The sequence below is a fragment of the Heterocephalus glaber genome, unplaced genomic scaffold, assembly GCF_053883595.1.
Source record: "Heterocephalus glaber isolate CG9 unplaced genomic scaffold, H.glaber_assembly_v1.0 deba00001689, whole genome shotgun sequence".
NCBI lineage: Eukaryota > Metazoa > Chordata > Mammalia > Rodentia > Bathyergidae > Heterocephalus > Heterocephalus glaber.
In genome coordinates this window covers 12871452-12898672 of record NW_028258414.1, presented here as the reverse complement: position 1 = coordinate 12898672, position 27221 = coordinate 12871452, and the positions used below count along the sequence as shown (strand labels likewise).

General features: G+C 40.2%; 1 protein-coding gene across 5 annotated transcripts in view; it reads right to left on the bottom strand.

Moving 5' to 3' along the window:
- Positions 1-27221, bottom strand: part of Thsd4 (thrombospondin type 1 domain containing 4) — a 576439-nt gene that overhangs the window by 166189 nt on the left and 383029 nt on the right. The gene's annotated exons all lie outside the window — the stretch shown is intronic.

Below are 27221 nucleotides of genomic sequence, written 5' to 3'. Positions count from 1 at the left end.
AAGGGGCAGCAGGGAGGGGGAAAAGGGATGAAAATAGAATTAAGATGTTACAGTCATATACCAACCCCCTACGATGAATGCAATCATGATGCACCGCAGACATAGACTAATAAAAAATACAAAATAAAAGTAAGAAGGTCAGCCAGCAGGGAAGACAAGTTTGTCTGCAGACAATAGCTGAAGCTTCCTGGAGATTCTTCTGCAGCCTTTTCAAAGAAAGGATCTGGTGGGTTCATCTCATCTGGCTACTCTATATCCTGCAGGGCTCGGAGGAGAATCCTGTCCATATTAGGTGCTCAAAATTTGTCCTAGGAGCTAAACACAGGCATTTTTTGCAAAGCATACCAGACATCGGAGGATTTGGTGAGGCGACCTTGTCTTAATGTGATGGGAACATGGAAATCACATTTTGAAATATAAGCCCGGGGATCTCTTTTTTCCATTAAATAAGGAATTTCTTGGGATTTGCTGAACATTTCTGTTTTATTCAATACAGAAACTTTTAGGCAAAAGGATGCCAGAAACCAACCTGGAGCCTCAAGCCTCGGACAGGGTTTGTTTATTTGGGCACAGGAAACGAACACGTAGCATTTTACCCCCAAGGAAAGACCTTCCTTGGAGACATAGCTAGGAATACAAGACGTGAACATGGGATCTTGGGGCTCAGAAGAGGCTCAAAAAATAACAACAATAAAGTGAGTTCTTCACCAGCTCCAGTTCCAAAGCAGGCACTTTCCACTTTGAGCCTTCCTGGAAAACCTATATCCACCAAATACCAACACAACAGGTCCTGCCAATGGGGTGGAAATGCCCTGTGAGACAACAGGCTCGCAGGGGCTTCTGGCTTCTCTCAGTCTTTGAGATGCAGCCACAGGTCCCCAGCAGGCGGGGGACAATGATGAAGGTTGCCACAGAGCAATTGCTAATGCGAAAAAGACTAGGAACATCCCAGTGTAGCCTGGGAAACCACCCGGAGCCACAGAGACCAGAGGCAACAAGCTGTCGCAGCTGGAATGAATCTTCCCAGACAATGGGGGAATCTTCCCCCATTTCGCCCTTGAAGACACCGCGTGACAGCTCTGAGAGGGGACTTGCCTGGTCCTACACAGCTGGTGGGCCTAGGGACAGATACCTTCAGACCTCAAAGCCAAAGGTTCCTACTTCGATCCCCACAGTTCTGCCCCCTACATCATGAAGTAGTGGAAAATGTGTATTTGAAAGCTTCCAATTTCTATTCCAGCCTCACTAATGATTAGCAATGTGAGCTTATTTCCTCACACAAAAGTACGGGGAGTAAATAAGCCCACATGGGAAAGCCTCTGTAAAGTGTAACGCCTACTTAAAAAACATAAGAAGCTGTACAGGCTGTGTGGTGTTCTTGTGCCATGGCTGCACTCGTAGGCTTGCGCTTGGCGTGGAAGATGTGCTCAACTGATGTTCAGAGGAGTCACTATTTGTCCTCATCAGAAATAGTGGCACTGACTTTCTGAGTCAAAGGGGCTAATATTTTTTATGCTGTTTTGTTCCCCAAACTACCTTGCTCAACACCTCACCCCTAATGAATTAGGTTTTTCTGTTGTTGTTCAGTGAGTCCCATGATTGACTGTGTTCCTTTGCTTTTGCTAAGCAGGTTCAGAGCAAAATTTCTGACCCATTCCCAGTAGGACCTAATGACATGGATTCTTTTTTTTTTTTGGTACTAGGGATCGAACTCGGGACCTTGGACTTGTGAGGCAGGCAGCGGAACCCCTGGGCTAAATCCCCGGCCCAACATGGATTCTTGACATCAGTCTTATACATAGGTTTTTTTTTTTTTTTTTTACTTCTTTTAGTTTCCCTTTTGCTCCACCCTCCCCCAATTTGTTTTCTTGTATAGTACCTTACAAAAACTCAAAAGATTATTTTAAATTCTTTTTTAGAATGAAGGTATTAGAAATAAACAGCTCTGAGAAATAGTCAACACTGTTGATTATTAGAGAAAAGAAAGAAACAAACAAGAGTGGAGTTCAGGTTTTCAAGGGTTCTCCCTCTTTCCCCAACCTCTCACCTTTCCTCCTTCCCTCCCTCCCTTCTTTCCTTAGTTCCTTCCTTTCCTAGATCCTCCCCTCCCTTTCCCCCTCCTTCTAACTCTGACACTTGGCTTAGTATTTCCCTTGAAACATGAAACCAAATGGCAAGGAAAAACACAGCATGGATCTGTGCCCACATCTGTGACTATCAGAGGGCAGGATCTTCATTTCTTGAGGGCTTCTGACTAGTGAAGAAAACAACCAGAACTTCAGACTTCTGAGAGTCAGGCCATGCTTTGCTCTGGATGTTTCTAGCAAAATATGTATTTTTAGAAAGTAAGACATCTGGGGGGCTGTTATAATAAAAATATTCAGATGAGATGAAATATTTTTCCATTTTCTCCTCATATTAAAATAATATGTGCTCATTAAAGAAAATTTGCCATGTAGGGTACAGACAAGCAATAAAAAATTTAATCAATAAAAATTAAGCACAGGAAGAAATATTTTATATAGTAGCCTTAGAGAGAGACCACAAAAAGTTCTGCAGACTGCTTCTGCTAGAACTTGCTTTTATTTATTTTTGTTTTCTGTGTTATCAAAAGGGTCCTGAATCCCAGTTCAGCAAAACTGAGAAGCATGGGACCCAGTTTGGCCTTCAGGGATTTTTTATCACATCATCCATGTGACTCAGGAGTCTCCTATTTCATAGCATTGTGGGGCTGATGCGCATCCTGCTTTGGGGACTTCTTTGAAGAACATATGCATTTTACTTTATTTGCAGTTCTCTGGTGAATCTCTAAAAACTTGATGCACGGATAAGAATTCTGTGCCTTTCCCATGCAGTAAGGACCTGCATTATGGAGAGCAGGGATCCATGATTTTAAAAAAATCTTCATGCAAAGCTAGAGAAGAGGATAGCAAGGTGGCTGATGCTACGAGTAGTCCCAGCTTGGTCTCTTTTCACTGGGTAACTTGTCTTTGTACTCATTCATACTCACTTTATGCCAATGAAAGGGTTGAAAGGGCTTTCAAAGGCATACACAACAGGACAAGGGTAAACACACACAGAAAATGAGGCAGAAGAAAGGAATTAAGAGATACAAAGGGTAAGTTTGGTACAAAGTTTATATTCCCATAAGGCCTTTTCAACAGCTAGACAGAGGCTATAAACTGGTCCTGAGCTTCCAAATTGCCAAAACCAAGAGGCAAGCCTGATGGGCAATCAAAATCAGAGTTTGTCGGTAAGTCAAGCATGCACGCACGCACACACACACACACACACACACACACAGAGGCACGAATGCACACAGCACAAGTGTTTTGGCTTTCCTTCGAGGGAGCTTCCTCTTGTGGATCCTTGAGAAGACCACTGTCCCTGGCTTTCCAGGCCCTCTGCATTCCTTCCATACTGCTCCTACTGGGGGTTGCTGGAGATACCTGTGACTCTCTTCTGAGGACTTCTTCCTTATGGGAAGGCAGCTGGAAGTGCTGGAGAGGGAAGGCTCCAGAGTCACACTGCTGATGACTCTGATCATATGTCCCTGCTGATCCTGGGACAAGAGCTGGGGACATATGCACAGTGTCCTGGCTCCTTGTTGGATAAATCTGAGGTGTGTGCTACATCAAACCCATGGTTCTCAGCAGCATTAACCCTCGGGGCCCATAGTGGCCACTGGCTTGATAACACAGCTGTGCTGGGTGACTTTCCTCCCCTACTGCTGTCCTCCTACTAGGGCCACTTGCTGGAGAAATACTGGCACTTGTATCTTTGGCTGTGGGTCTGTCCCTGGGAGAGCCCAGACCGAGCAGGACCCTGTGGTGCTGGTACATGGAATGCCTCAGAGAGCCCAGTGACAATGGTCAGGCACTGCCTCCCATAAGAGCCTCTTGCCCAGCTGAGCACAGTTCCACAGGACCAATGCCATCTCACCCAGTACTGCTCTAGGTGTGGGATCCCCTTCACAGAACAAGCTTTCAGCACTGCTGTGTGAAGTTGAGCCAGTAACATCACTTGGTCTGCAGCTTCCTAATCTCTACCAAGAGAGGATTGGTCTTCGTCCCTGCCGGATCTAAGATTTCTCGGCATAAAAATGCCACACCTATATGCATTTAAGTTTTATAGGGCTTTTGGCTGATGTGTTTTTCAGAGAATCTCAGTCTGTTTTGTTCAAGACTTCAAGTAGAAAGACAGGGAGGTGCTCTGGCAGAGAGGAAAGCCAGTGTCTGGAGTGGCCAATGCACCTCTCAACATGATGGCCAAGGAAGGCACGTGGCTAGGGGGGCATTTATACCTCAAGAGAGGAAGTGACAGGGCCTTTGGAGGCAGAGGAAATTATAACCCACACAGCTGCGGTACAGGATGGGATGGGGAAGGATGGAGCAAAACAGCCCAGGAGACCAAGACTTACACTGTGGAAACTTGGGGCAGGACGGTATTGCCTAGCATGGCTGAGGAATAAAAAGGTATTCCAACTGCACCATTTAATAAGCTATGTAAAAGGGTAGAGGAGGGTTCCAGGTAGGCGTGCCACAGCTCCCAGGGCAGAGGAAGCTTCTGGGTAAGTGTGCCACAGCTCCCAGCACAGGGGAGGTTTCTGGGTAGACGTGCCACAGCTCCCAGGGCAGAGGAGACTTCCGGGTAGGCGTGCCACAGCTCCCAGCATAGAGGAAGCTTCCAGGTAGGTGTGCCACAGCTCCCAGGGCAGAGGAGGCTTCTGGGTAGGCATGCCACAGCTCCCAGCACAGAGGATGCTTCCGGGTCTGTGTGCCATAGTTCCCAGCGCAGAGGAGGTGAGCCGTGAGGGCACCAGCACCACCCCTGGCCCCGGAGAAATGAGAAGACACATAGACAAGCCTCAGAACCAGACTTCCACATCACTTACAGCAACCCCAAAGGGAAATGAGATGGAACACTGTGATACTCAACAACCTGGACTCTTTGAACTAGCAATGAAAGAGGATCTGGAAAAAATGAAATCAGAAATAATTTCTCACATAACAGCAGAGACTGAGCCCATAGTGCAAGACATGATTAATAAGTCTAGAGAGGACACAGATAAAAAAATACAGGAGCTGAGGAACATGATGGAATCCCAACATAGGAAACAAATGGAATCCATAAAACAGATGCAAACAGATTTCCAGGAGATTAAAAACTCCACTGAAAGTCTATGCAGCAGAATGAACCAATGTGAGGACAGATTTTCAGATATAGAAAATAAGATTGCAATTAGTGACTAGGAAAAGAAAAATTGCTTTAAAATTGTAAGGGACCACGAGAAATCAATCCAGCAGCTGCTAGACGATGCAAAGAATAACATAAGACTGATTGGAGTTAATGAAAAAACAGGAGAGAGTGCAGATGACATAAAAAAACTGTTCTCAGAAGTGATGGCAGAAACCTTCCCAAGCAGGGGAAAAGAACTTCACATACAGATAAGTGAGGCATATAGGACTCTAACTACTCTTGATCAAAAAAAATCTGCACATAGGCATATAATTGTTAAGATTCCAGAAACCCAACAGAAGAACAAAGTTCTACAAGCAGTTAGAGAAAAGAAACAAATCACATACAAAGGAAAGCCCATCAGAATCACAGCAGACTTCTCAACGCAAACCCTCAAGGCAAGAAGAGATTGGAGTGATGTATTTCAAGCCCGAAAGGAAAACAACTTCCAACCCAGATTGATGCACCCTGCAAAACTCTTTCAAAATGGATGGAGAAATAAGATACTTTCACGACAAAGAGTACTTTAGGAACTTCGTGAATACCAAACCAGCACCCCCAAAATTTTTAGACAAAATTCTAGGAAAAGACAATGAGGATCACAACCAAAGGAAGCCCAGCAGAATGAATCCACCAGGCATGACAAGAAATTAAAAGCTAATGGGGAGAATCCAACAGAAAGAAAAAGTCATGACAATGGGAAGTCAATACGTATCAGTTATAACCGTCTATGTTAATGGGCTCAATTCACCAATCAAAAGAAATAGACTGCAGAATGGGTCAAGAAGCAAAATCCAACAATATGCTACATACAAGAAACACACTTAATTCAAAAAGAAACTCACAGACTGAAAGTTAAAGGGTGGAAAACAATACTCCATGTGACGGGAATCTGAAAAAAAGCAGGAGTGGCTATCCTCTTTGCAGACCAAGTGGATTTCAAACCAACACTGATTAAGAGAGACAAAGAAGGACACTACATCTTTGTAAATGGAACAATCCAACAGGAAGAAATGACAATCATAAATATCTATGCACCACACACTAGTGCACCCAACTATACAAAACAAATATTAACGGACATGAAAAATCATATAAGCACTAATACAATAGTAGTGGGGGACCTCAATATCCCATTATCACAAATAGATAGATCAACTAGACAAAAAATAAGCAACAAAATACCAGAACTCAATCAAACTCTTGAACAAATGAACTTAACAGATGTTTACAGAGTCTTCCACCCCACAAAATCAGAATACACATTCTTTTCAGCTGCACACCGGTCATTCTCCAAAATAGACCGCATACTCACTCATAGAACATATTTAGGTAAGTGCAAAGCAAGTGAAGTTATCCCCTGTATATTATCAGACCATAGTGTGATGAAATTGGAGATCAATAGCAAAAGAAACTGCACAAATTTCATAAACACATGGAAATTAAACAACACACTTCTAAATAACCAATAGGTCACAGAGGAAATTAAAGAAGAAATAAGACAGCTCTTTCAATTAAATGACAATGACAATACAACATATCAGAATCTATGGGACACAATGAAAGCAGTCTTAGGAGGGAAATTCATAGCACTGAATACTCGTATTAGGAAAACAGAGTGAGCCCAATTAAACAACCTGATGCTGAACTCAAGCTTCTAGAAAAAGAAGAGCAGGACAAACACAAAGACCATAGAAAGGAGGAAATTATAAAGATCAGGGCAGAAATCAATGCAATGGAGACTAAGAGAATGATATTAAAAAAAATCAACGAAGCCAAGAGTCGTTTTTTTGACAGAATAAACAAAATTGACAAACCCATAGCCAAGCTTATAAGAAAAAGGAAAGAAAAGGCCCAAATTCATGCAATTAGGAATGAAAAGGGTGCAATGACAATGGACCTGGCAGAAATCCAGAGGATCATCAATACCTACTTCCAGAACCTATACGCCAATAAGATGGACAACACAGAAGAAATGGACAGATTCCTAGACACGTATGAACTACCAAAGTTGAATGAAGAAGACCTAAAAATTCTAAAGAACCCAATTTCAATCAGTGAAATTGAAAATGTAATTAAAAACTTACCAACTAAGAAAAGCCCAGGGCCTGATGGCTTTAGTGCTGAATTCTACAAGACATTTAGAGAGGAACTACTGCCACTACTGTTTAAACTCTTCAATGAAATTGAAAGGGAAGCAATACTCCCAAATTCATTCCTGGAAGCAAGCAACACCTTGATCCCCGAAACAGAGAAAGACCCAATCGAAAAAGAGAACTACAGGCCAATCTCACTAAAGAACATAGATGCAAAAATCCTAACTAACATACTGGCAAATAGAATGCAGCAGATCATCAAAAAGTTCATATACCCTGACCAAGTGGGATTCATCCCAGGGATGCAGGGATGGTTCAACATACGCAAATCAATCAAGGTAATACACTATATCAATAGAGCCAAGGACAAAAACCATATGATCATCTCAGTAGATGCAGAAAAAGCATTTGACAAAATCCAACATACATTTATGATAAAAACCCTACAAAAAATTGGAACACATGGTCTCTACCTCAATCTGATAAAAGCCATCTATGAAAAACCAACAGCCAATGTCATACTAAATGGTCAAAAATCAAAATCCTTCACACCAAAATCAGGAACAAGACAAGGATATCCACTATCATCACTCCTGTTCAATATAGTTTTGGAAACATTAGCCACAGCAATTAGACAAGAGAAAGAAATAAAAGGAATAAAGATAGGAAATGAAGTCAAATTGTCAATAATTCCAGATGACATGATACTGTATATAGAAGATCCCAAGAACACCACCAAAAGTCTTCTAGACTTAATAACCAAATTCAGTAAACTAGCTGGATACAAGGTCAACACACAAAAATCAATAGCTTCCATCTACATGAACAACAGACTCACTGAGAGAGAAATAGGACAAACAATTCCTTTCACAATAGCATCCACAGAACTGAAATACCTAGGAATCAACCTAAGAAAAGAAATCAAAGACCTCTTCTCTGAAAACTATAGCACTCTAAAAAGCGTGATTGAAGATGATATCAGAAAATGGAAAGACATCCCTTGCTCCTGGGTAGGAAGAATCAACATAGTGAAAATGGCCATACTTCCCAAACTGCTATATAGATTCAATGCAATCCCAATTGAAATCCCAGAAGCATACTTCACAGACCTTGAGAAAACGATCCAAAAATTCATTTGGAACAAGAAGAGACCCAGAATTAGCAAAAGCAATTCTAGAGAACAGAGACATGGCAGGGGGTATCACAACCCCCAACTTGGAAGTGTACTACAAAGCTACTGTGATAAAAACAGCACAGTACTGGCAAAGAAACAGACCTGAGGACCAGTGGAACAGATTAGAAGATGCAGAAACACCTCCAGACACACTCAGCCATTTCATCTTTGACAAAGAAGCCAAACACCCTCACAGGAGGAAAGATAGCCTCTTTAATAAATGGTGCTGGAAAAATTGGGTTTTAACTTGCCAAAGATTAAAACTAGACCTATATCTCTCACTATGCAATAAACTAAAATCAAAATGGATTAAAGATCTCAATATTAAAACAGAAATGCTAGGGCTGGGGATTTAGCTCAGTGGTTCCACTGCCTGGCTTGAAAGCGCAAGGTCCCGAGTTCAATTGCCGGTACCAAAAAAAACCAAACAAATGAACCCAGAAACGATGAACCAGCTGGAACAGAGGTTAGGTAGAACTCTTGAAGACATTGGTGTAGGAAAAGATTTTATGAACAAAACCTCAGTTGCCCGTGAACTAACACAAACAATCAACAAGTGGAATCTCTTCTTATTAAAAACCTTCTGCACAGCAAGAGAAAACACCAAAAGTGTGAAAAGACAACCCACAATGTGGGAAAAAGTTTTCACCAGCTGTTCCTTAGACAAAAGTGTACTATCTAGAATTTATAAAGAACTTAAAAAAATCAGACCTCCCAAATTTAAAGACCCAATCCAAAAATGGGACTCTGAAATGAACAGACATTTCTCAGACAAAGACATAGAAATGGCACATAAACATAGGAAAAAATGTTCTACATCACTGGTCATTCAAGAGATGCAAATGAAAACAATGCTGAGATTCCATCTCAACCCAGAAAGAATGGCTGCTATCAAGAAATCAACCAATAACAAATCCTGGCGGGGCTGTGGGGAAAGAGAAACCCTGCTCCACTGCTGGTGGGAGTGTAGACTGGTTCAACCACTGTGGAAATCAGTATGGAGATACCTCAAAGAACTAGGACTGGAAGTCCCACTTTACCCAGCTATTCCCTTGCTGGGTATCTTCCCCAACGAATTAAAAGAATCATACCACAGTGATATATGTGTGCCCATGTTCATAGCAGCACAGTTTGTAATAGCTAAAACTTGGAAACAGCCCAAATTCCCATCAACTGGAGACTGGATAAAGAAAATGTGGCGTTTTTTAAAAAAAGAAAATGGAGTACTACTCAGCCATAAAAAATGAGAAATTAGAGACATTTATTGCTAAATGGATGCACATTGAGGTGATACTCTTAAGTGAAATAAATAGGACACAAATGTGTAAATACCTAATAGTTTCTCTAGTGTGAGAAACTGAAAGTGTAAATGAGGCCTAAAAGGTATAATAGATAATGTGAAGTAGGAAGAAAAGGGGCAAAGGGGAAGGGGAAGTGGGAGGGGTAGGGAAAAGGAAAGAAGGGAATGGAATTAATATGAGAAAAAGAAAAAATGGAAACAAAGTCTTTATAAATAGGGAGGGATGGAGGGGTTGAAGGGAGGGCAGGGGAAGGGGAAACAATAAAAACCAAGAGAGTATGTAAAGGTGCAAATTTCCAATGATGAATGTCATTATATTGTATATCTAAAACGTACCAATAAAAGGATATACAGTTTTAAAAAAGCTATATACAGGGAATTACTTCTCTATCTAACCCCAAAATGCAATAATTAACCCCATTATAGAGGGATCTGGTGGAGATTAAACAGGAATATCTGACAACCGATCACAAAGTAGATGTTCAGTAAATACCAGTGCTGGAATCTGTTGGCTGATGCTGGATTCAAGAAATACATGGATACCACCTCTGACCACAACCTCAAAAAGTAGATATTTTTACTCATAACTCTTTCAAAGCTAGTTTGCATTTTTATTTGATTAAATCCCTATAAAGAGAAAACATACACAAGATCTAAATCACGCACTGTTATAGAATAACCATGCCTTAAGGGTACCTGAATTCACTACTGAATTTCAGCAAAAAACCCCCAAAACAACCATCTAAAATAAAACCAAATGAAATGGTTTACTCATTACTTTTCTTTAAGACCTAGCTGTGACCATATTGAGTTATTCCCCTCCTTGGCCCTCAGAGTTTCTGTAACTAAAATCAAGGGGCATTGGGCCAGATGCACTTGAAGAGCTCTTTCAGGTCTCTCTGGTCTGTTTCAATTCTAGGACCCCCTGGGAAAGCGGAGAAACCAGTCCTTTATGTGCTCATAAAGAGCCACTTCTGTTTGCCACTGTCACATATACGTTCTATGCTCCCCAGAAGTTGGCTCAGGGCATCTAACCCTTTGTAGGTCCTTTGCTTTTCTTTCCTTGTCAATAAATTAGAGAATGTTTTCCTCCCTGTTCCTGTTCCTCTGTAACTTATGTCCTGTGGTCTCAGAGGTTCATTCAGGGCCCAGGAAAATCTGCTTGTTATTCCAGGCAGATTAATTGCAATGTTTGTTTGCAATTAAACCCATAAGAGAGTCCCACAAGCAGAAATCAGAGAGATAGCTGCTCTCGACCATCATTTCCAACTTGGTTCCAGGCTCAGCTCAAGCTCTGTCTCTCCCCATGAAACCCCAGTGTGCTCTAGCTAACTCTGGCTACTTCTCTAAATCATTTCAACAAATGGGCTTTCTGTACCCCATGTAATTAGTGCCTTACTATGTATTTCGCTAACTTCTAATTGTCCACATCTTATATTTGAGCTGTGGGTTCCATGAAAGTAGACTGTTTTCCTTTGACATACTGGAACAGCATGGTCCAGGATGGGTTCACTGAAATTACACAGTCAGGTATCCAAATCCTGGTTCAGCTCTCAGGACTATGTGGTGTAGACCAGGTTATGTGGGTAGATCTGTGATGCACACATACTGGGCAGCTGTGGTTTTTACCTACTAATATCCCTTTTTTTCTGGAAATAGCACCTTAATGTCACTTTGTGATCCAGGAAGCCTGGATCCAATTTTTTGATCCGAATTCAGGATCTTGAGCTTGCTGACTGACATATTTATCCCATGGGTTTGGAGATGAGCATGTGGCTTAAGTCATCTCAGTGAGAATCAGCTATGGGAATTTTCTGGAATGACAGCCACCATTCTTTTATTCAAGATTCCCAAATCCAAAAGGCTTAAAACCCTGAGGTGGTTTGGTGGTTTTGCTGTTGTTTTGGGTAAGTTGGTATTTAGGTAAGTTTTGTGTTCAAACTCATTTGGTAGCAAGACATGGCTTAATGGAAGAGACATTTAATAACAGTTTTTATTAATCTCATTTAGTAGTACTATTAAAATTTGCTCTGGATATAGTCATGTATTGGACTAGAACTTGCTCAGTATGTTATATAATATACAATATATGTTCCATATTACCATATGGACATCCAAAAAATCCAAATTCTGGAACACATCTGGGCTTTGGATAGGAAAAATGAATATAATTTCCTCTGTCTGAAAAGTCACCTGCTTACCCCCTCATTTTCAACTGATGAACTCCTTATTCTACACATACCATCCTCAATGTCCTCTGCTCTGTGGGGGATTTCTCACCTTTCTACAGCAGAGTTAGCCATGCTGTCTCCTGGGATCTCACAACCTTTTTTTTTTTAAATTAATTTTATTGGTACATTTTAGGTATTCAATATAATGGCATTCATCATTGGAAATTTGCACCTTTACATGATCTCTCTTGGTTCTTATTTTTTCCCCATTCCCCTTTGATCTATACATATTATAGTAGTTTTCACACTGAATGACAGTCCTCTTTGAACATATCTGTCCCCCTCAGTGGGCTCCTGGGAGCAAGGACCCATCTTTGAATCTTCAGTTCCTGGTACAATGTCCAACCCAAGTTGAGTGACAATAGGGCATCTTCCCTGTCCAACTCCCAGACGAGACAAAACAAAAACAAACGTCACAGAATCACGGAAAGTACACGTATTCTGTTCAGTAAGCTGGGAAGTGCAAGTCTTGGTTCTAGTCTCTGATGCTGTGAAAACTGTATTTTCAACCACAGAGAGAAGCAAAATGAAGAAAACATGGACAAAGACCACTGATGGAGAGACCCACCCACCATCAGCCAGGCAGGGCTGCTCCAAACTTGTGAGCCAAGTGAGTCTGTTGAGTTGGCACCCAATAAAAAGACATGGCCTTTGTTTTCCTCCACTGACTGTCTTTCTACTTCACTGTGCTTTCTTTCTCAGGAAAAAGAGCTAAAATGAGTGTTATTTACTTTAAGCATTAGGATGTGCCCTCAGCTTTATGTATTGGCTTAAAATTCTATTAATCATCAAAATGTTTCATAGTTAAAAGGTACCCTTCATCTGACAATCTTTTTTTTTTTTTTTTTGTACCACGGATCGGAGAACTCAGGACCTTGCACTTGCGTGCCAGGCGGTGGCACCACTGAAATAAATCCCTGGCCCGTATCTGACAATCTTAAAGTGCTTATACACAGTTCTTACATCTTTTTCGTGGCAGTTGGGCTTTCAATTCCTTTTGAATGGATTTTCCAGAGTGCTGAGAAGATACAGCTCCAAATGAGCTCCTTCATAGCATGGACTGGGTCTCCACCCTCTGAGGCTCACACCAAAGATTCCTGGAGTGCTTTATCTGGTGGGTCCCAGCAAGACTCTGCTGTGCCTCTTGTCCCTGACAGATGTCCTCATAAGTGACGACACAGCTGTTTAGCCCCAGTATGATGCGAATGTTCACTAAATATATACATGCATGCACCATACATCAGGGAGTGGGCACCACAGGAGATTCGGGGACAGGAGATGGATTCCCAGCCTCTGGTGCCTATAGACTCACAGGGAGACCAGACGTTCAGAAGAGGGCAACTGAGGTCACACTAGATCTGACGCTGCTGTTATAAAAATTGCCCAAGCAGACAGCACTCTAAGGCCAGAGATGGCCTGGGCAGGTGCTCTGGAAGAGGAGGTACTCAGGATAGGCTGGGTTGACATGGATGCAGCACCATATGCAGGCCCTGGCAATCCTCAGGCTCCTTCTTCTCTGCTACACTTCCAGGGGCAAAAAAGCTAGAATATGAGGACGGGATCTTTATCTGTTTGGGTCACTGATAGCTGCCAGCGACTCGGAATAGTGTCCTGTGCGTAGCAGGCTCTCCATAAATAATGTATTGAGCGATGAGACTCGGGACTTGGTTCAACCCTTTCCTCCACCTCCCACCGCCTTCCAACAGGCTCAGATGGTTGATGTTCAACGTAGCCATCACTATAGCGTAAGTACTCTTGGAGAACAAGCTGTATACAGCTGAGGTCTCTTACAAATCACTTTGAACACATTTCATGTATCAAGTTCAAATGGGTGGGATGTAAACCCACACTTTCTTTCAAGTACCCCAAGCTTCCACTTACCCAAGGGTCTCAGAGGCCACAACCAGGCCATCAAGATTTTGTTGCTCTGGATCATCCACCTTTTCGGCCTGGGCTGAGTCACTGTGTGGTCCTGGGCAAGGCACAAAACCTCTCCAAGATCCCCGTGCCTCATATGTAAAAGGAGTGGGTTGGACTAGATGATCTCTAAGGGTCCTGCTCCAATAATGAGTTAAGAGACTGGAATTCAGTATTTAAAAATCACTTTTTGGCTCTAACAAAGAGAGTTGTGTTTTGTTTTGTTTTTTAAAAATCGGAGTCCCAGTTCCACCCTTTTGGTGAGAAAAATCACAGACTCCCCAGCCCCATCCTTTGGCAAACAAGAAGTTGTGGCTGACTTATAGTAGTGGGAATCTTCTCTTTGCTTTTCCTCCTTTCTTGATAGCTCAACCTTATTTTTCCCATTTTAAAGCATCCTAGATGTTTCCTGCTCCTTTCTCTGCATTCAGAGGCTTTGCCTCCATCAGATTTGAGTAAGGAATTTGGAGATGCATTTTGGGTTCCTGTCTGTAAACTTCCTCTCTCCAGGATGCTTGTTTCTCTTTCTATTCTTGTGGATTCTTCTCCTTTCCACAGTTCCTCTCTTCTTCCTCTCCCTTTCTATTCTGCATTAATTTGACCAATCTCTTCCCATAGCATTATACAACTTCCCTGGCCCAACTAAAGACTCTTCTCCATTAGTCTCTAGAGATGATTTTTTTCATAATGTTTGCTGCCATCCAATAAGTATCTGCTCCACACCAAACACTTCAAGTGGAAATTATATTCTGAATCTTTGCAATATTCTACAGTGATGACATGGTCTGCTCATTTTTAAAAGGATGAGAATGGTAGTAAGGGAGGTTACTCAGCTTGCCTGGGCAAGGATGTGGAGGGCCAGAGATTCAAGCTCAGGAGGCTGTGTCTCAAGCCCATGGTCTTTTCCCTCTGTACTAAAGACATCAGCACTCTTCAGAGGTTCATGAGATGCATTTGTTTTTGTGACACAACCTAAGACTCAGAGAATTTTAAAGTTGTAACATACTGAAAAAAATCATCTAATTTTCATGAGTACTGATAGAACCTAGGAAATTTAAGAACTTCAAATAAAAGAAAGGAACGATATAATTACATATCATATATATCTATTTTATAATACAAATGTAAAGGATATCTTTATAAGTTTCCATGGAACATTTAAGAAAATTGGTGTATTTCACCACAAAAAGACTCAATCTTTTTTAAAGGCTGAAATTGTATTGTGCACAACATGTCTCCCAGCCATCCTGCACACATTATATTCTACTATGTGTATTTAACAGTCTAGCCAATAGGGAAAAAAGGAGAGAAATATTTGCCATTGCCTACGTCCTTACCTTACTTTGTCCAACTTAATACTTTCTTTATTCATATTGTTCCTGAGGCTTCAAAAGCAAGCCTTCCTCCATTTGTCTATGGAACTTCTAAGCGTTTCTCAAATGCAATTTTTGCCTAGAGCTGTTCCTGATCCTCACCAAAGGGCATGATGTATTTATCAGAATAATTTCTATTTTAGCCTCCATGAATCTACTTGTTGGTGCTGCCCTTTGAGGCAGATGGGTCCTACCTCCTTATACATTCCACAGCACTCAGTACAAGACCTTACATATAAAATGGTACTCAACACATAGCTGCTGAATTTAACTCAGAGTTGCTTATTTGCCTTGGTGGAATGTATGAATATGAAAAATAATATAGATAGATTCCAGTATATTCTAATACAAACCACTCTGTCTTTTACATCAATTACCAATTTTGCCCCTTAAATAGGAGTGGGTTGCAATTTCAGCATTCTTTCTGTCGATGCATATTAACCATCTAAGCTAAAGTAAACAAATTATATAATATGCTGAATCAGCAAATAGAGATTTTAAGTAAAAAGTTATTTTTAAAGGAGAAATGCCCAATTGAGTATGCATGCCAACGGCACAGTATAAGAAAATAGGAAAGAACAGTGGCATTACTTTTTAGACTAAGTTATATTTTCATTTTTTAAGACTTACAACTTTCTATTAGTTCACCCAATAGTTTTGAAGTAATTTTCTCAAAAAGTACAAATAAAATTTTGTTTGAGCCTCTGATATTATGTTAAAGTAGAGTATTTTCTCTAATATGATAACACAAAAGAAAAGAAGGTGGTAAAGGTCACCCTTTGCAGTTGTATAAATATTTACAGCACTTTTATTGACATGATCTTATTAATGTTTCTTATAGATCATTAAGGTAAATATTACCACCATTATATAAATGATATAAGGATCTAGAAAAATAATTTGCTCAATAAACATTCATAGGAAGAAAAAGGAAAAGAGGGAAAGAAGGACAAAAATGTGTCTTTCAAAAGGTCAACATGGCAGCCTGAGCAAAGGTATTTGTTTTGCTCTTTCCTTTCCAAAGTTCCATTGAGATGGCAGAAAAGACACACATGTAACAACAATGATAAAACACAAAGGATAAGATCAGCAGATAAAAAATCCCGAGGAATTTCCGGATATTAGAAAGTTTTGTTGGCAAAAAAACATAGTGGAAGAAACTACCAAAACAGATTATTGAAAAGATGGAAAAATTAAAAACTCAGAAACCACTGTACATTGAGTAAGAGGGCCCATGGAATGAGAGTGATCATTAACATCAGGAACAGGACTGTCGCTAACATCAAGGACAGGCTGCCTCAAGGGTGACTTCAACCAAGCCCATCCTCTCACAGGCCCACAAGCAGTTGGTGGGGGATTTCAACTTGTCTCCCTCAAATATCGACAGATGAAGGAGATAAACAATAGTAAAGACACGTGATACTTGAACAACTCAACCTCGAACCCTGATTTAATAAATACATTAAAAGTCTCAGTTTATTGTAGCATTATTCACACTAGCCAAGGTGTGGAATCAATCAAGGTCAATTGATGGACGAATGGATAAAAAGGTAGAATATTGCTTAGACATAAAAAAGAATCACATCTGTCATTTGCATGCACATGGGTGCAACTAGAGGACATTATGTTAAGTGTAATAAGGCCCAGAGAGGTAATTACTGCTCATTCGTATGTGGAAGCTAGAAAAAAAGTTATTATTGGGCTGGGGATTTAGCTCAGTGGTTTTGCCGCCTGCTGAGCAAGCGCAAGGACCTGAGTTCAATCCTTGGTACCAAAAAATTAAAAAGAAATCTAACTTTTGGGCTGGGGATTTAGCTCAGTGGTTCTGCTGCCTGCCTCACAAGCGCAAGGACCCGAGTTCGATCTCTGGTACCAAAAAAAAGAAAAAGTTATTATCATAGAAGTACAGAGTAGAACAGTAGTTACCAGATGTTGGGAAGAGTAAGGGGAGGAATGATGGAGAGAGGATGAGTAATAGATAGATACAGGGGTGCAAATGGATAGGAGGAAGAACTAATGTTCTATAGCACAGCAGTGCAATTATGGTTGACAACATTAATTGCATTTTTCAAAATAGCTAGAGGACTCTGTTCTCAATACAAAGAAATGATACATATTTGAGGAGACAGATATACCAGTTACCCTGATGTGATCATTACACATTATATATGTGTACTGAGTATCATCCTGTACCTTATAAACATGTACAATTATTGTGTCAATTGAAAAAAATAAAAAAATATGTATTTTTGAAAAGTCCCTTTTGCCAATTATTAAGAGTATGTATCAAACAGGAACATTTTCCCTAAGCAACGCTTGAAATGTTTACAAAGACTGTCCACTAAAGCAAGTCCTAACTAAGCCATAAGTCAAGGCCCAACAAATCTCAAAGAATCACTCACTGGGTGTGGTGGTATACGCCTGTGATCTCAGCTATATATGCGGGACAATTGCAAACTCCAGGTAAGCCTGGGGAACTTAGTGAAAACATGTCTTGAAAGAAAAGAAAAGAAAAAGAAAAAAAGAAAGAAAAAAGGGCTAGAGATGTAGCTCAATGGTAGAGCATTTTCTTGCATGCATTCAATTCCAGTATAAAAACAAACAAAAACTCAAAAAATCAATATTATCACAGTTACCACATTCTTAAAACACAATACATTCAAGTTAGAAATTAACTAGAACTAGAAAAAAGCTCAAAACTTTCTATAATTTTGGAAACAAAATTAAATGATGCATGGGTCAGAGAAAATATGACAATTTGAAAAAAAGCTTAACAATAATAATGAAAATGCTATATATTAAAACTTACAGGATGGAACAAAAGTGGTATTACAAGAAAAATCACCATATTTCAATGCTTATATTTAGAAAACATAGAAGATGAAAATTAATGAGCTAAACATTATTTCTTATTAGAACATGTTAGTAATACAGAATGGTGAGATTTGCTTCAGGAACTGTACACGTATTTAACATACCAATCATTTTCAATCCCAATACACCCTCTCTCCTTCCTTCTACCCTCCCAAGTCTATTTTGTAATTTTCTGTCACCTCTACTTTATTTCATTTATTTTTGGAATAATAGAGAAACCAGAAACTCAGAAACTTTGAGTCTGACTTTTGCACTTAAAATGATGGTCTCCAGTTTCATCCATTTTCCTGCAGATGACAAGAGTTCATTCTTCTGTATGGTGGAATATTATTCCATTGTGTGTATTTACCACATTTTCTTGATCCATTCATTTGTTGATGGATAGCTAGGCTGTTTCCATAGCTTAGCTACTGTGAATTGCACCACTAGAAACATAGGTATGTATGAATCCCTAGTGTACTGTCTTTAATTCTTTCTGGAATATACCCAGGAGGAATATAGCTGGATAAAATGGCATTTCTATTTTTAGTGCTTTGGGGGATCTCCATACTGATTTCTACAGTGGTTGTACTAGTTTACATTCCCATCAACAATAGGAAGGTTCCTTTTTCCTATTCATACAATGCTAACATTTACTGTTTTTTGGTATTCTTGATGAGATACACTGAATAGGATAAGATGGTATCCCAAAGTAGAAACATAAATTTAAGAAGTTAAAAAGAAAAACTAAGATGAAATGAATAAACCCAAAGAAAGAAAAAGGAAAAATAAGAGCAGAACTGAATGGAGTACAACAAACAAACAAAACTAAAAACTTCAATGCAGGGGACCAACAAAGCCAAAAGTTTATTTTTCATATGCTAATAAAATTGACACGACTTCTGGGGAGAATGGTCAATGAAATAAAAGGCACAAATGAGCACAGTTAGGAAAGGGAAGGGGCAATATAGTATCTAAAGATGTATCTCCAGGACTTCAATAATCAGAGGCTATAACAAACATGTTTTTGTATGAATAAACTCATAAATTTAGATGACATGGGCAAATTCTTACATATTTAACTTTCAAACATTAATTATCAAGAATAAGTAGAAAACCTTAATTTTCCTATATATCATCATTAAATTAATGGACTCTGTTTTACAATTTCCCCATGGAAAGAAAAAAACACACCAGGTCTAGCCATTTTTTTTGGCAGCGTTTTAGGAATAGATTATAATAATTTTATATAAAATCTTTCAGACATTAGAGGGCAATGTTTCAGACATGAATTTACAAGACCAGTGTAACTTTAAAACAAAACTCAAAAGGATAATGTAAGAAAGAAAAATTTGCAGGCCACACTGAAATATGGATTTAAAAAAAATCTTAAAAAATAATCATACATTGTAGAACTAATTTACTGAAAATTGAAATCTATGATAACCAAGGTGGATTTGTCCCTGAAATTCAAGGATGGTTTAATGTTATAAAATCTATTTCAGTAATGTTTCACACTGACAGATTGAAGTAAGAAAATCAAATGATTATCTCAAGAGACAAAAAATGTGTCAGAGAAGACTTAACACCTGTTCATGATCTAAAAATAAATAAAAGACTAGGAATAAAAGAGGGTTTGTCAAATTGATACATTGTACAACCAAAACTTTACAGCAAATTTTATTTTCAATGGTAAATGTTAGAAGCATTTTCTTTAAATCAGAAACAAAATGATACTACCTCTATCAGTGAAGGTTTTTTTAAAGGTACAAGAATTAGAAAAAGAAAAAAAAAACCAAACTGGACATTATTTACAGATAACATGATTATGTACTTAGAAATCTTGTTTCTAGGGCCGGGGATTTAGCTCAAGTGGTCTTGCCGCCTGCTGAGCAAGTGCAAGGACCCGAGTTTGATCCCCTGTACCAAAAAAAAAAAAAAAAAAAGAAAAGAAATCATGTTTTTACATAAAACTGATTTAAATTAATAGAAGAGTTTAGTAAGTTACTTGTATTAAGACTGTTGCATTTCTAAGCATTAGCAATATGCAGAAAATATAAATATACACATAATTTTTGATCAATTTATAATAAGGTAGTAAGGAATAAATCTAAAGTAAAGATACAAGAATTTTATGCTGGAAAACTTTACTTAAAAACTTCAAAGAAGACCTAAGTCAATGTAAAGATTATACTATGTTTATGGATAAAATGGCTTGTTATGAGAATAATATTACTGTTCTTGTAAGGATCCACAGATTCAAGCTGGGCACAGTAGTGCATGCTTATAATCTCAGCACTCTGGTAGGCAGAGGCATGAGGCTGACACAGGAGGACTGGAAATTTGAGTCCAGCATGGACAATGTAGTGACTTAGAGAGAGCCTGTCTCAAAATAAATGTAAATAAATAAGGGATGAAGATGTAGCTCAGTCTGAAGACACTAGGTCCAATCCCCAGTAGTGGCAAACAACAACAACAACAACAACAACAACAAAATAAAACTCTTCAAGTTTTTTTGAGGAATATTGATGTGATAACTTCAAATTTCATTATGAAGAGCAAATGCCAAATAAAAGCTATGCTGCTTCCAAGGAATAAGAATAAGATGGAGTGACTTGTACTGCACAAATTGAGATTGCTATAAAGCTGCAGTAATTAGAATAATCAACATAGGAAATACAGAGACAAGAAAAAGACATATGTATATATGGAAAGTTGACTTAAGACTTACAGGGCCATCAGACATAAATAGCACTGTAAATCTGGTCAAAGGGAAAAACTATTCACTCTTACCTATGTGGGAAAAAATTAGATTAGATCCTTTACTCACTCTATATAAGAAAATCAATTCTGAGTGTACTAAAGTTTTAAATGTGAAATATTAGACTTTAATAGTTTTAGAAAATAATATAAGAGAACATCTCTATAACCTTGGGATCAATAATTTCTTAAGAAATAAAAGGTGCTGTAAAGAAAGAAAACTAATAAACTTAAATACATTAGAACTGAGGGGTTCTGTTTAACAAAAGAAAGTGTAAAGACTTAAGTATAAGTCATAAGCTGAAGAAAATATGGAATAAAGAAAAGGATTCATATTAAAAACTCCCAAGTAAGTAGTGAAATATCAAAGAACCAACTTTAAAACCAGAAAATAGATATGAGTGGGCATTTCACAGAAGAAATATGATCTACACACAGATAAAAATGAGACTGCGGGAGCAGTTAATGGTCAGGGAAGTATCCACCACCACACGGATACCGTTTCATCCCTAACAGGTCAGTAAAAACGAACCTGTCTGATAATAACAACTATTAGAGAGAAGTAAATCCCTGAGAAGATAGATCCTTGAGAATTTTCACACACTGCTAAAAGAAATGAAAACTGATACAACTGCTGTAGAAATAGACCTGACATTTATTTTATGGTTAAACAAACAAACACTCCATACGATCCCACAATTCAACTTTGAGGGGTGTGCTACACAGGAACCCTTGGACATAGCCGTGAGGAGACATGTTCCAAATGTTCTTAGGAAGGTAAAAATAAAACTCTGGTTAAAAAACCCACAAATATTTATCAACAGGAGAAAAGATGCTCTTTTTTTTTTTGGTACCGGGGATCAATCTTGGGTCCTTGCCCTTGCACAGCAGGTGGCGAAACCACTGAGCTAAATCCCCGGCCCTAAAAAGATGCTCTTTTGACACAATAGAATATTATGTTGCAGTGAAAATGAATGAAACACATTTACGCGCATCATCCTGAAGAATAAAAAAATCAAGCCAAATGAAGAAGTCAGGATACTGTGTTTAGAGCACTCGAAACCAAAGAAAATCAATATATTCTTCAAAGATGCATAGATGTATGGTAAAGCAATGAAGTGATAACCATGCAATTTCAGGTGTTTGTCTCTGTGGAAGAGAACTGAGGAAGACTTAATAAAGAGTTTCATTCAGGGCTGGGAATGTCTGATTTCTTTAACGGGGTAGGATGGGGTTCATAGATGCTTGTTTTATTATTCTACTTTACAATTTGCCTATATACCATGTGTGATATATATACATATATATCATATATTACACTTTTTTTTAGAAACAAGAGAAACAATAAAAATTCAAAGAGCATTCCTCTACAAAAGATTTTATGACTGAGCTCAAAAACTATGGAGAAAAAGCTAAATCCTCTTGTTTAAACTGTTTCAAAGCACACAAAAAGATGACTTTCTAATTTATTTTTAAAAACTATCAAAGCTTTAGCATAATAAAAGATTGCCATGAACCAATGATACTTGTTTACAAAGAAAAAACTTTAAGTGAAAGATTTATATATCAAACCCAGTAGCAAATTTAATGAATAAATCATCATGATCAAGATAGTTAATTCTAAACATGCAGAGACAGGCCAACATCAAGAAATCTGTTATATAATTCAGTATAAAAATAGATTAAAGAAGAAGACTCATGGGCATTTGGATGAAGGCAAACAATGTCTGATAAGATTCAACAACCATTCCTGATTTAAAAAAAAAAACTTTGAAAGGAATTTAAAGCTGGATGAAATTGTTCTACCTAAACTACCTGGCAGGCGTCACACTTAGTGATGAAATCCTAGCATTTCCACCTAAGTCTGCAAGGAGTCGAGAATGTTGGCTTTCATTGCGTTGGTTCAATGCCACATTCTGCAAAGCCCTCCCGATTGCAGGAGGACATGAGGTAGAAACAAGAGACACAGGTGTCAGAAAGGAAGAAAAAAACCATCATTTCCAAGTTGCAGGTGCACACGGATAAACACACAGACATACATACCCACACTAGCACACATCTTTATGTTTGTATCTATAAGAGGGTAGGGATGGTGGTAGAAGGACAGATACCTAACTGTGACCATGGATGGCTTCAGCTGGACAAGGAAGGAAGGAAGACGGGAGGGAATGAGGGAGAGGAACCTCTAACTGTTATTCTTGTGTTTGTTTGCTCCTTTCTACAGCTTTTATAACTGAGAAGAGCAAAGATTGAAACATCAAATTCATATGGCCAGAAGCAATAGTACCAGGCCTCAAGTGAGTTCCACATGCCAGGTTTTTTGATTTTAGACGTTGGAAAGAGAAAGAAAGAGGAGCTGCTGAGCTTTGTGTTGCAAGAATTAGTCATGAAGGTCATTACACTGATCTGTCATTTCTATTTGCAAATGACCTGCCAGGGACTCATGGCTTTTTATAAAGGCTGTTGCTGCCTACAAAACAACTCTACCTTTGTTCTTCAATCTGATCCACTCCTTCGGAAATAATTTCAATAATCAAGGAACCATAAAATGTCCTACCATGGTAGCCTAAATAGCACATCATAAACAGAGCATCTAAAGACTGTAAATACGGAATGTCTGGAACTTTCAAGGACACACAGAAAGCTCAGGAGATCTCGCTGACAGACAAAGCTGCCATGCCCCTGGTGCTGTAAGTTACGGCTTTGGAGCTATGCACTGTTTCCGGAACATGCCATCCTTTCTTATTTCCAAGCTCCATAGGTGTTTTCTCTCTTCTTCCTGGAATGTCCTCTTTCCTCTTTTATACTGAGATACTCCCCCTATCATCAGAAAATAGCTAACACAGCAGACCTGACTGCTCTCCTTCAAAAGATATGCTTCCACGGTTGGCTCCTGGCTGGCACCTGGGTCCTTGGGCTTGGGGAGGGTTTCCACCAGTCCCAGCTTCCCTGGTTGCCAACACTTGCTTTCCTGCCCCAGATTGCCTATTTTCTTCCTTGTCTACTTTTATATCGGTCCTGAGTTCATAGATAGCATCTTACCCATATTATTCTGTTCAGAATAATAAGATGTACAGTGGTACATCTCACCCATATTATTCTGTAACTTGTTCTTCTTACCTAACAGCATACACTGGATCAAAAAGACATTTATTATTTATTTTCAGTGTTAAAGATTGAGATATGATTTACAATGTGGTCTTTAAAGTACAATTCAGGGCCAGAGGTGCAGCTCAGTGGTAGAGTGCATGCTTAGCATGTGTGAGGCCCTTGATTCAATCCCCAGAACACACAAAAAAAGAAAAAAAGGATATAATTCAGTGGTTTTTTAGTATAGTCACAAAATTATGCAATCATCACCCCTATCAAATTCCAAAACATTTTCATCACCACAAAAAGAAACCCTGTACCCATTAGCAGCCAAGATATTTGTTTTTAATTTTGATTGGTTTTCCCATATTGACCTATAAAAATTAAAATAAATATCCTTTTGACCTACTTCTAGTAATTTATCTCACCACAATATGGAAACTAATAGGATTCTAGTTGCCTCTCCTGCCCCTTCCCTACATATAGGAGGATCTCATTTATCTCGCGGGAGAAGTGAAGTCCAAGTCTGGGAAAGAAAACACAGGCCCCACTCCCACCCCTCCAGCTCCATTCCGTTGCTCCCACATAGAAACTGGATCCTGCCGCAGTCCCCCACACTCACAAATGCACCAAAAGTTCTGACTTCGACAGTCTCTGAGAGGAGGCATCCGATCTGTGCGCATGCACATGGCTGTACCCTAACCCAATAAAGGGCAAGGACGGTCCTGTGACCTCTGTTCTTACTTGAAGGGTACAGCTACCAGAAAACAAAAGCAGAAACAGCTTGTTTCCAACCTGTGCACTGGCCCTATACCAGCTTGTCTGGTCCTTGCCCGGCAACCACCAGTGTGGACAGTGCCAGCCAAGAAGGCCAGCCGGGCTACTCTGGCACACGCCCTCTTGTCTGCACCTGCCAGCCCCCACTTTCTGGAAGGACCTTGAACCCCAGAAAGGTGACTCTGCAGACTGCTCCCAAGTTTGCAGCTTGGCTTCCAGCCCCACACAGAGCACACAGCCAGGCAAGCAGCCCTGGGTGGACGATGCCTCTTGCTCTTTCTCTCTTCCTCATGTGTTCTTAGGAATGTCCATGGGGGAAAATAATTAAAACCTGCAAGAAAACCAGCTGGCAGAGAAAAAGAAAATCTTGGTGACTTAGGGCTGATGCCACATGTTTACGAGTAAGTTCTGTGAGTAACACAGCACTAAAAGAGCCTCTTATAAATAAATGCCGCATTCTTCAAAGCTCTGTGTAAATGGCATTCTTTTGGGGGGCCTACTCGTATTCATGTTCCTTCCTTGTCATCTCATGTTCAACCAGGGGAAAGGAACACTGATAGCACCATTTCCTAAGAGTACAGGAGTGCTGGAGCCAAGGGGACAGAGACAGGTACATTCACACGTGTGCACCTGAAACACGCACATTCACACATATGCACTCGGGCACGCACACTGGGGAAAGCAGGAAAGAAGAGAAAAGGCACAGGAAGATCATTCTCTAGCACAGCAGTGTAGAAGTGAGGGGCAGAAGGGCAGGCAACTCCCCCCGCCCCGACCTGCCTGGGTTTTCTGGCCCCTGGTACTAAATTAAGCATGTACATGTTAGCTCTGCCCTCGTCTCCTGGAGCTGAACAGCACCGAGATCAGGGTGTGCCTGTGTTATCTCCTTTCATTTATTTCTCCTCTGCTTTGCTGACTGCAAGGTGAAGTGGAGCCCTTTGCCTCTCTGCATGTGACACAAGGCTCCCGGCCATGCATTCCACAGTGGCCCTCCCCAGAGCCAGCTGTGTGCAGGTAACTGAAGCCTGCCCTTCGGCTTGCTGTTAATAAGAGTAATTGGCACACCACTGAGGGGCGGCTGGAGGGCTGTGATTTGCCCAGGATGGGGGTCTCCCCTGACCATATGTGCAGGCAGTGGTGATAGAAATATTTTCCATATGAGCTTTGCTCTCGCCTGCTAAAGTGCTCTGGGCTGCGTGAGGCTGGCCCATTTGTCATTTTCTCTGCACAGTAAAAAAGCAACAGGGAAGTTGTGAATTTCAGCTACAACCACAGGGCAATGGTTTGCTTTCAGCCTCCAGCATCACTAAACCCATTCAGCTCCTCCGGCTCCCATTCAAGAGTTCGATCCCCTCACAGGCCTGGGAAATAGCTGCAGAGCAGAGGAGGTGGTAACAAGCAGGCGAAAAGCCCACAATAAATGACCCGCCCTGCACACTGTGTGCCTCAGAGGGGCCCAGCAGCAGCCACTCAGACCACAGCCTGCCCTGCAGCAAGAGCCAGAGCTCGCTCCGAACTCCACTCAGAAAAGGGAAAGTCATTAGGTTAGGCTTTCAGAGCTGGCTTGGCCCCTGACAAGGCTAACAAAGGCAAAGCTGTATGTGCCCTTGTGGCCTTTTTAAAGAGACACACTTTTCACTTGGCTTTTTAAAGAGGAAGACAGATCCAGGAGAAAGGCAGTCCTTTCATTTCTCAGACCTCAGTCCTTGAGACTTTCCATCAGGGTAAGGAGTGGAAAGACCAGAGGCGATGAATCTGAGGCAGGCGATTCTGCAGGTGAGGGAGGCTGCACCAAACTGCTTCCCTTCCCAGGGGCAACGACGGACCATCCCTTCCTGCCTCTACCTGCATCCAAAATTGGCTTGCAGAGGTAGCAGTGATGTTGAGAGATGCAGCCAGTAAACCTAGAAACTACACCTAAAGAGAATAAATCATCTTCATGAGCCTTAAACATGCCTCCTTTCTATGGCACATCTGGACATGTTCCTACTCCCATGAGACATCACTCTCCCTCTTCAAACCTACATTAGAAAGTTAAACATAGACTTTTCCCCAAACACATCAAGGCAAAAAAAGGAGACAAATGTGCTACAAAGTCAGGAAAGGAAAGCAGTCCCTCTTGCATACACAGCTTCTGTAGCCCTGGAGGAAAACTCCCCAAAGGGAATTTTCTTTCCTGCCTTTGCACCAGTCTCCCCTGGAAGCTGACATGCCACATTAGTCCTTTTTCCTGCAATAGCAGGAGAAACATGCACGCTCTAGGCATCTGTCACCCAGGCCTCGCAAACTCCCCAGTGTGACAACTATTACAGACAGGCTCAGGGTGAGAAAGGCACAGGATTCTCCAAGAAGAAAAGAAGTCTTCATATAAGAAAAGGCAAAAACAAGCCTAAAAAGGTCACAGAAAGCATT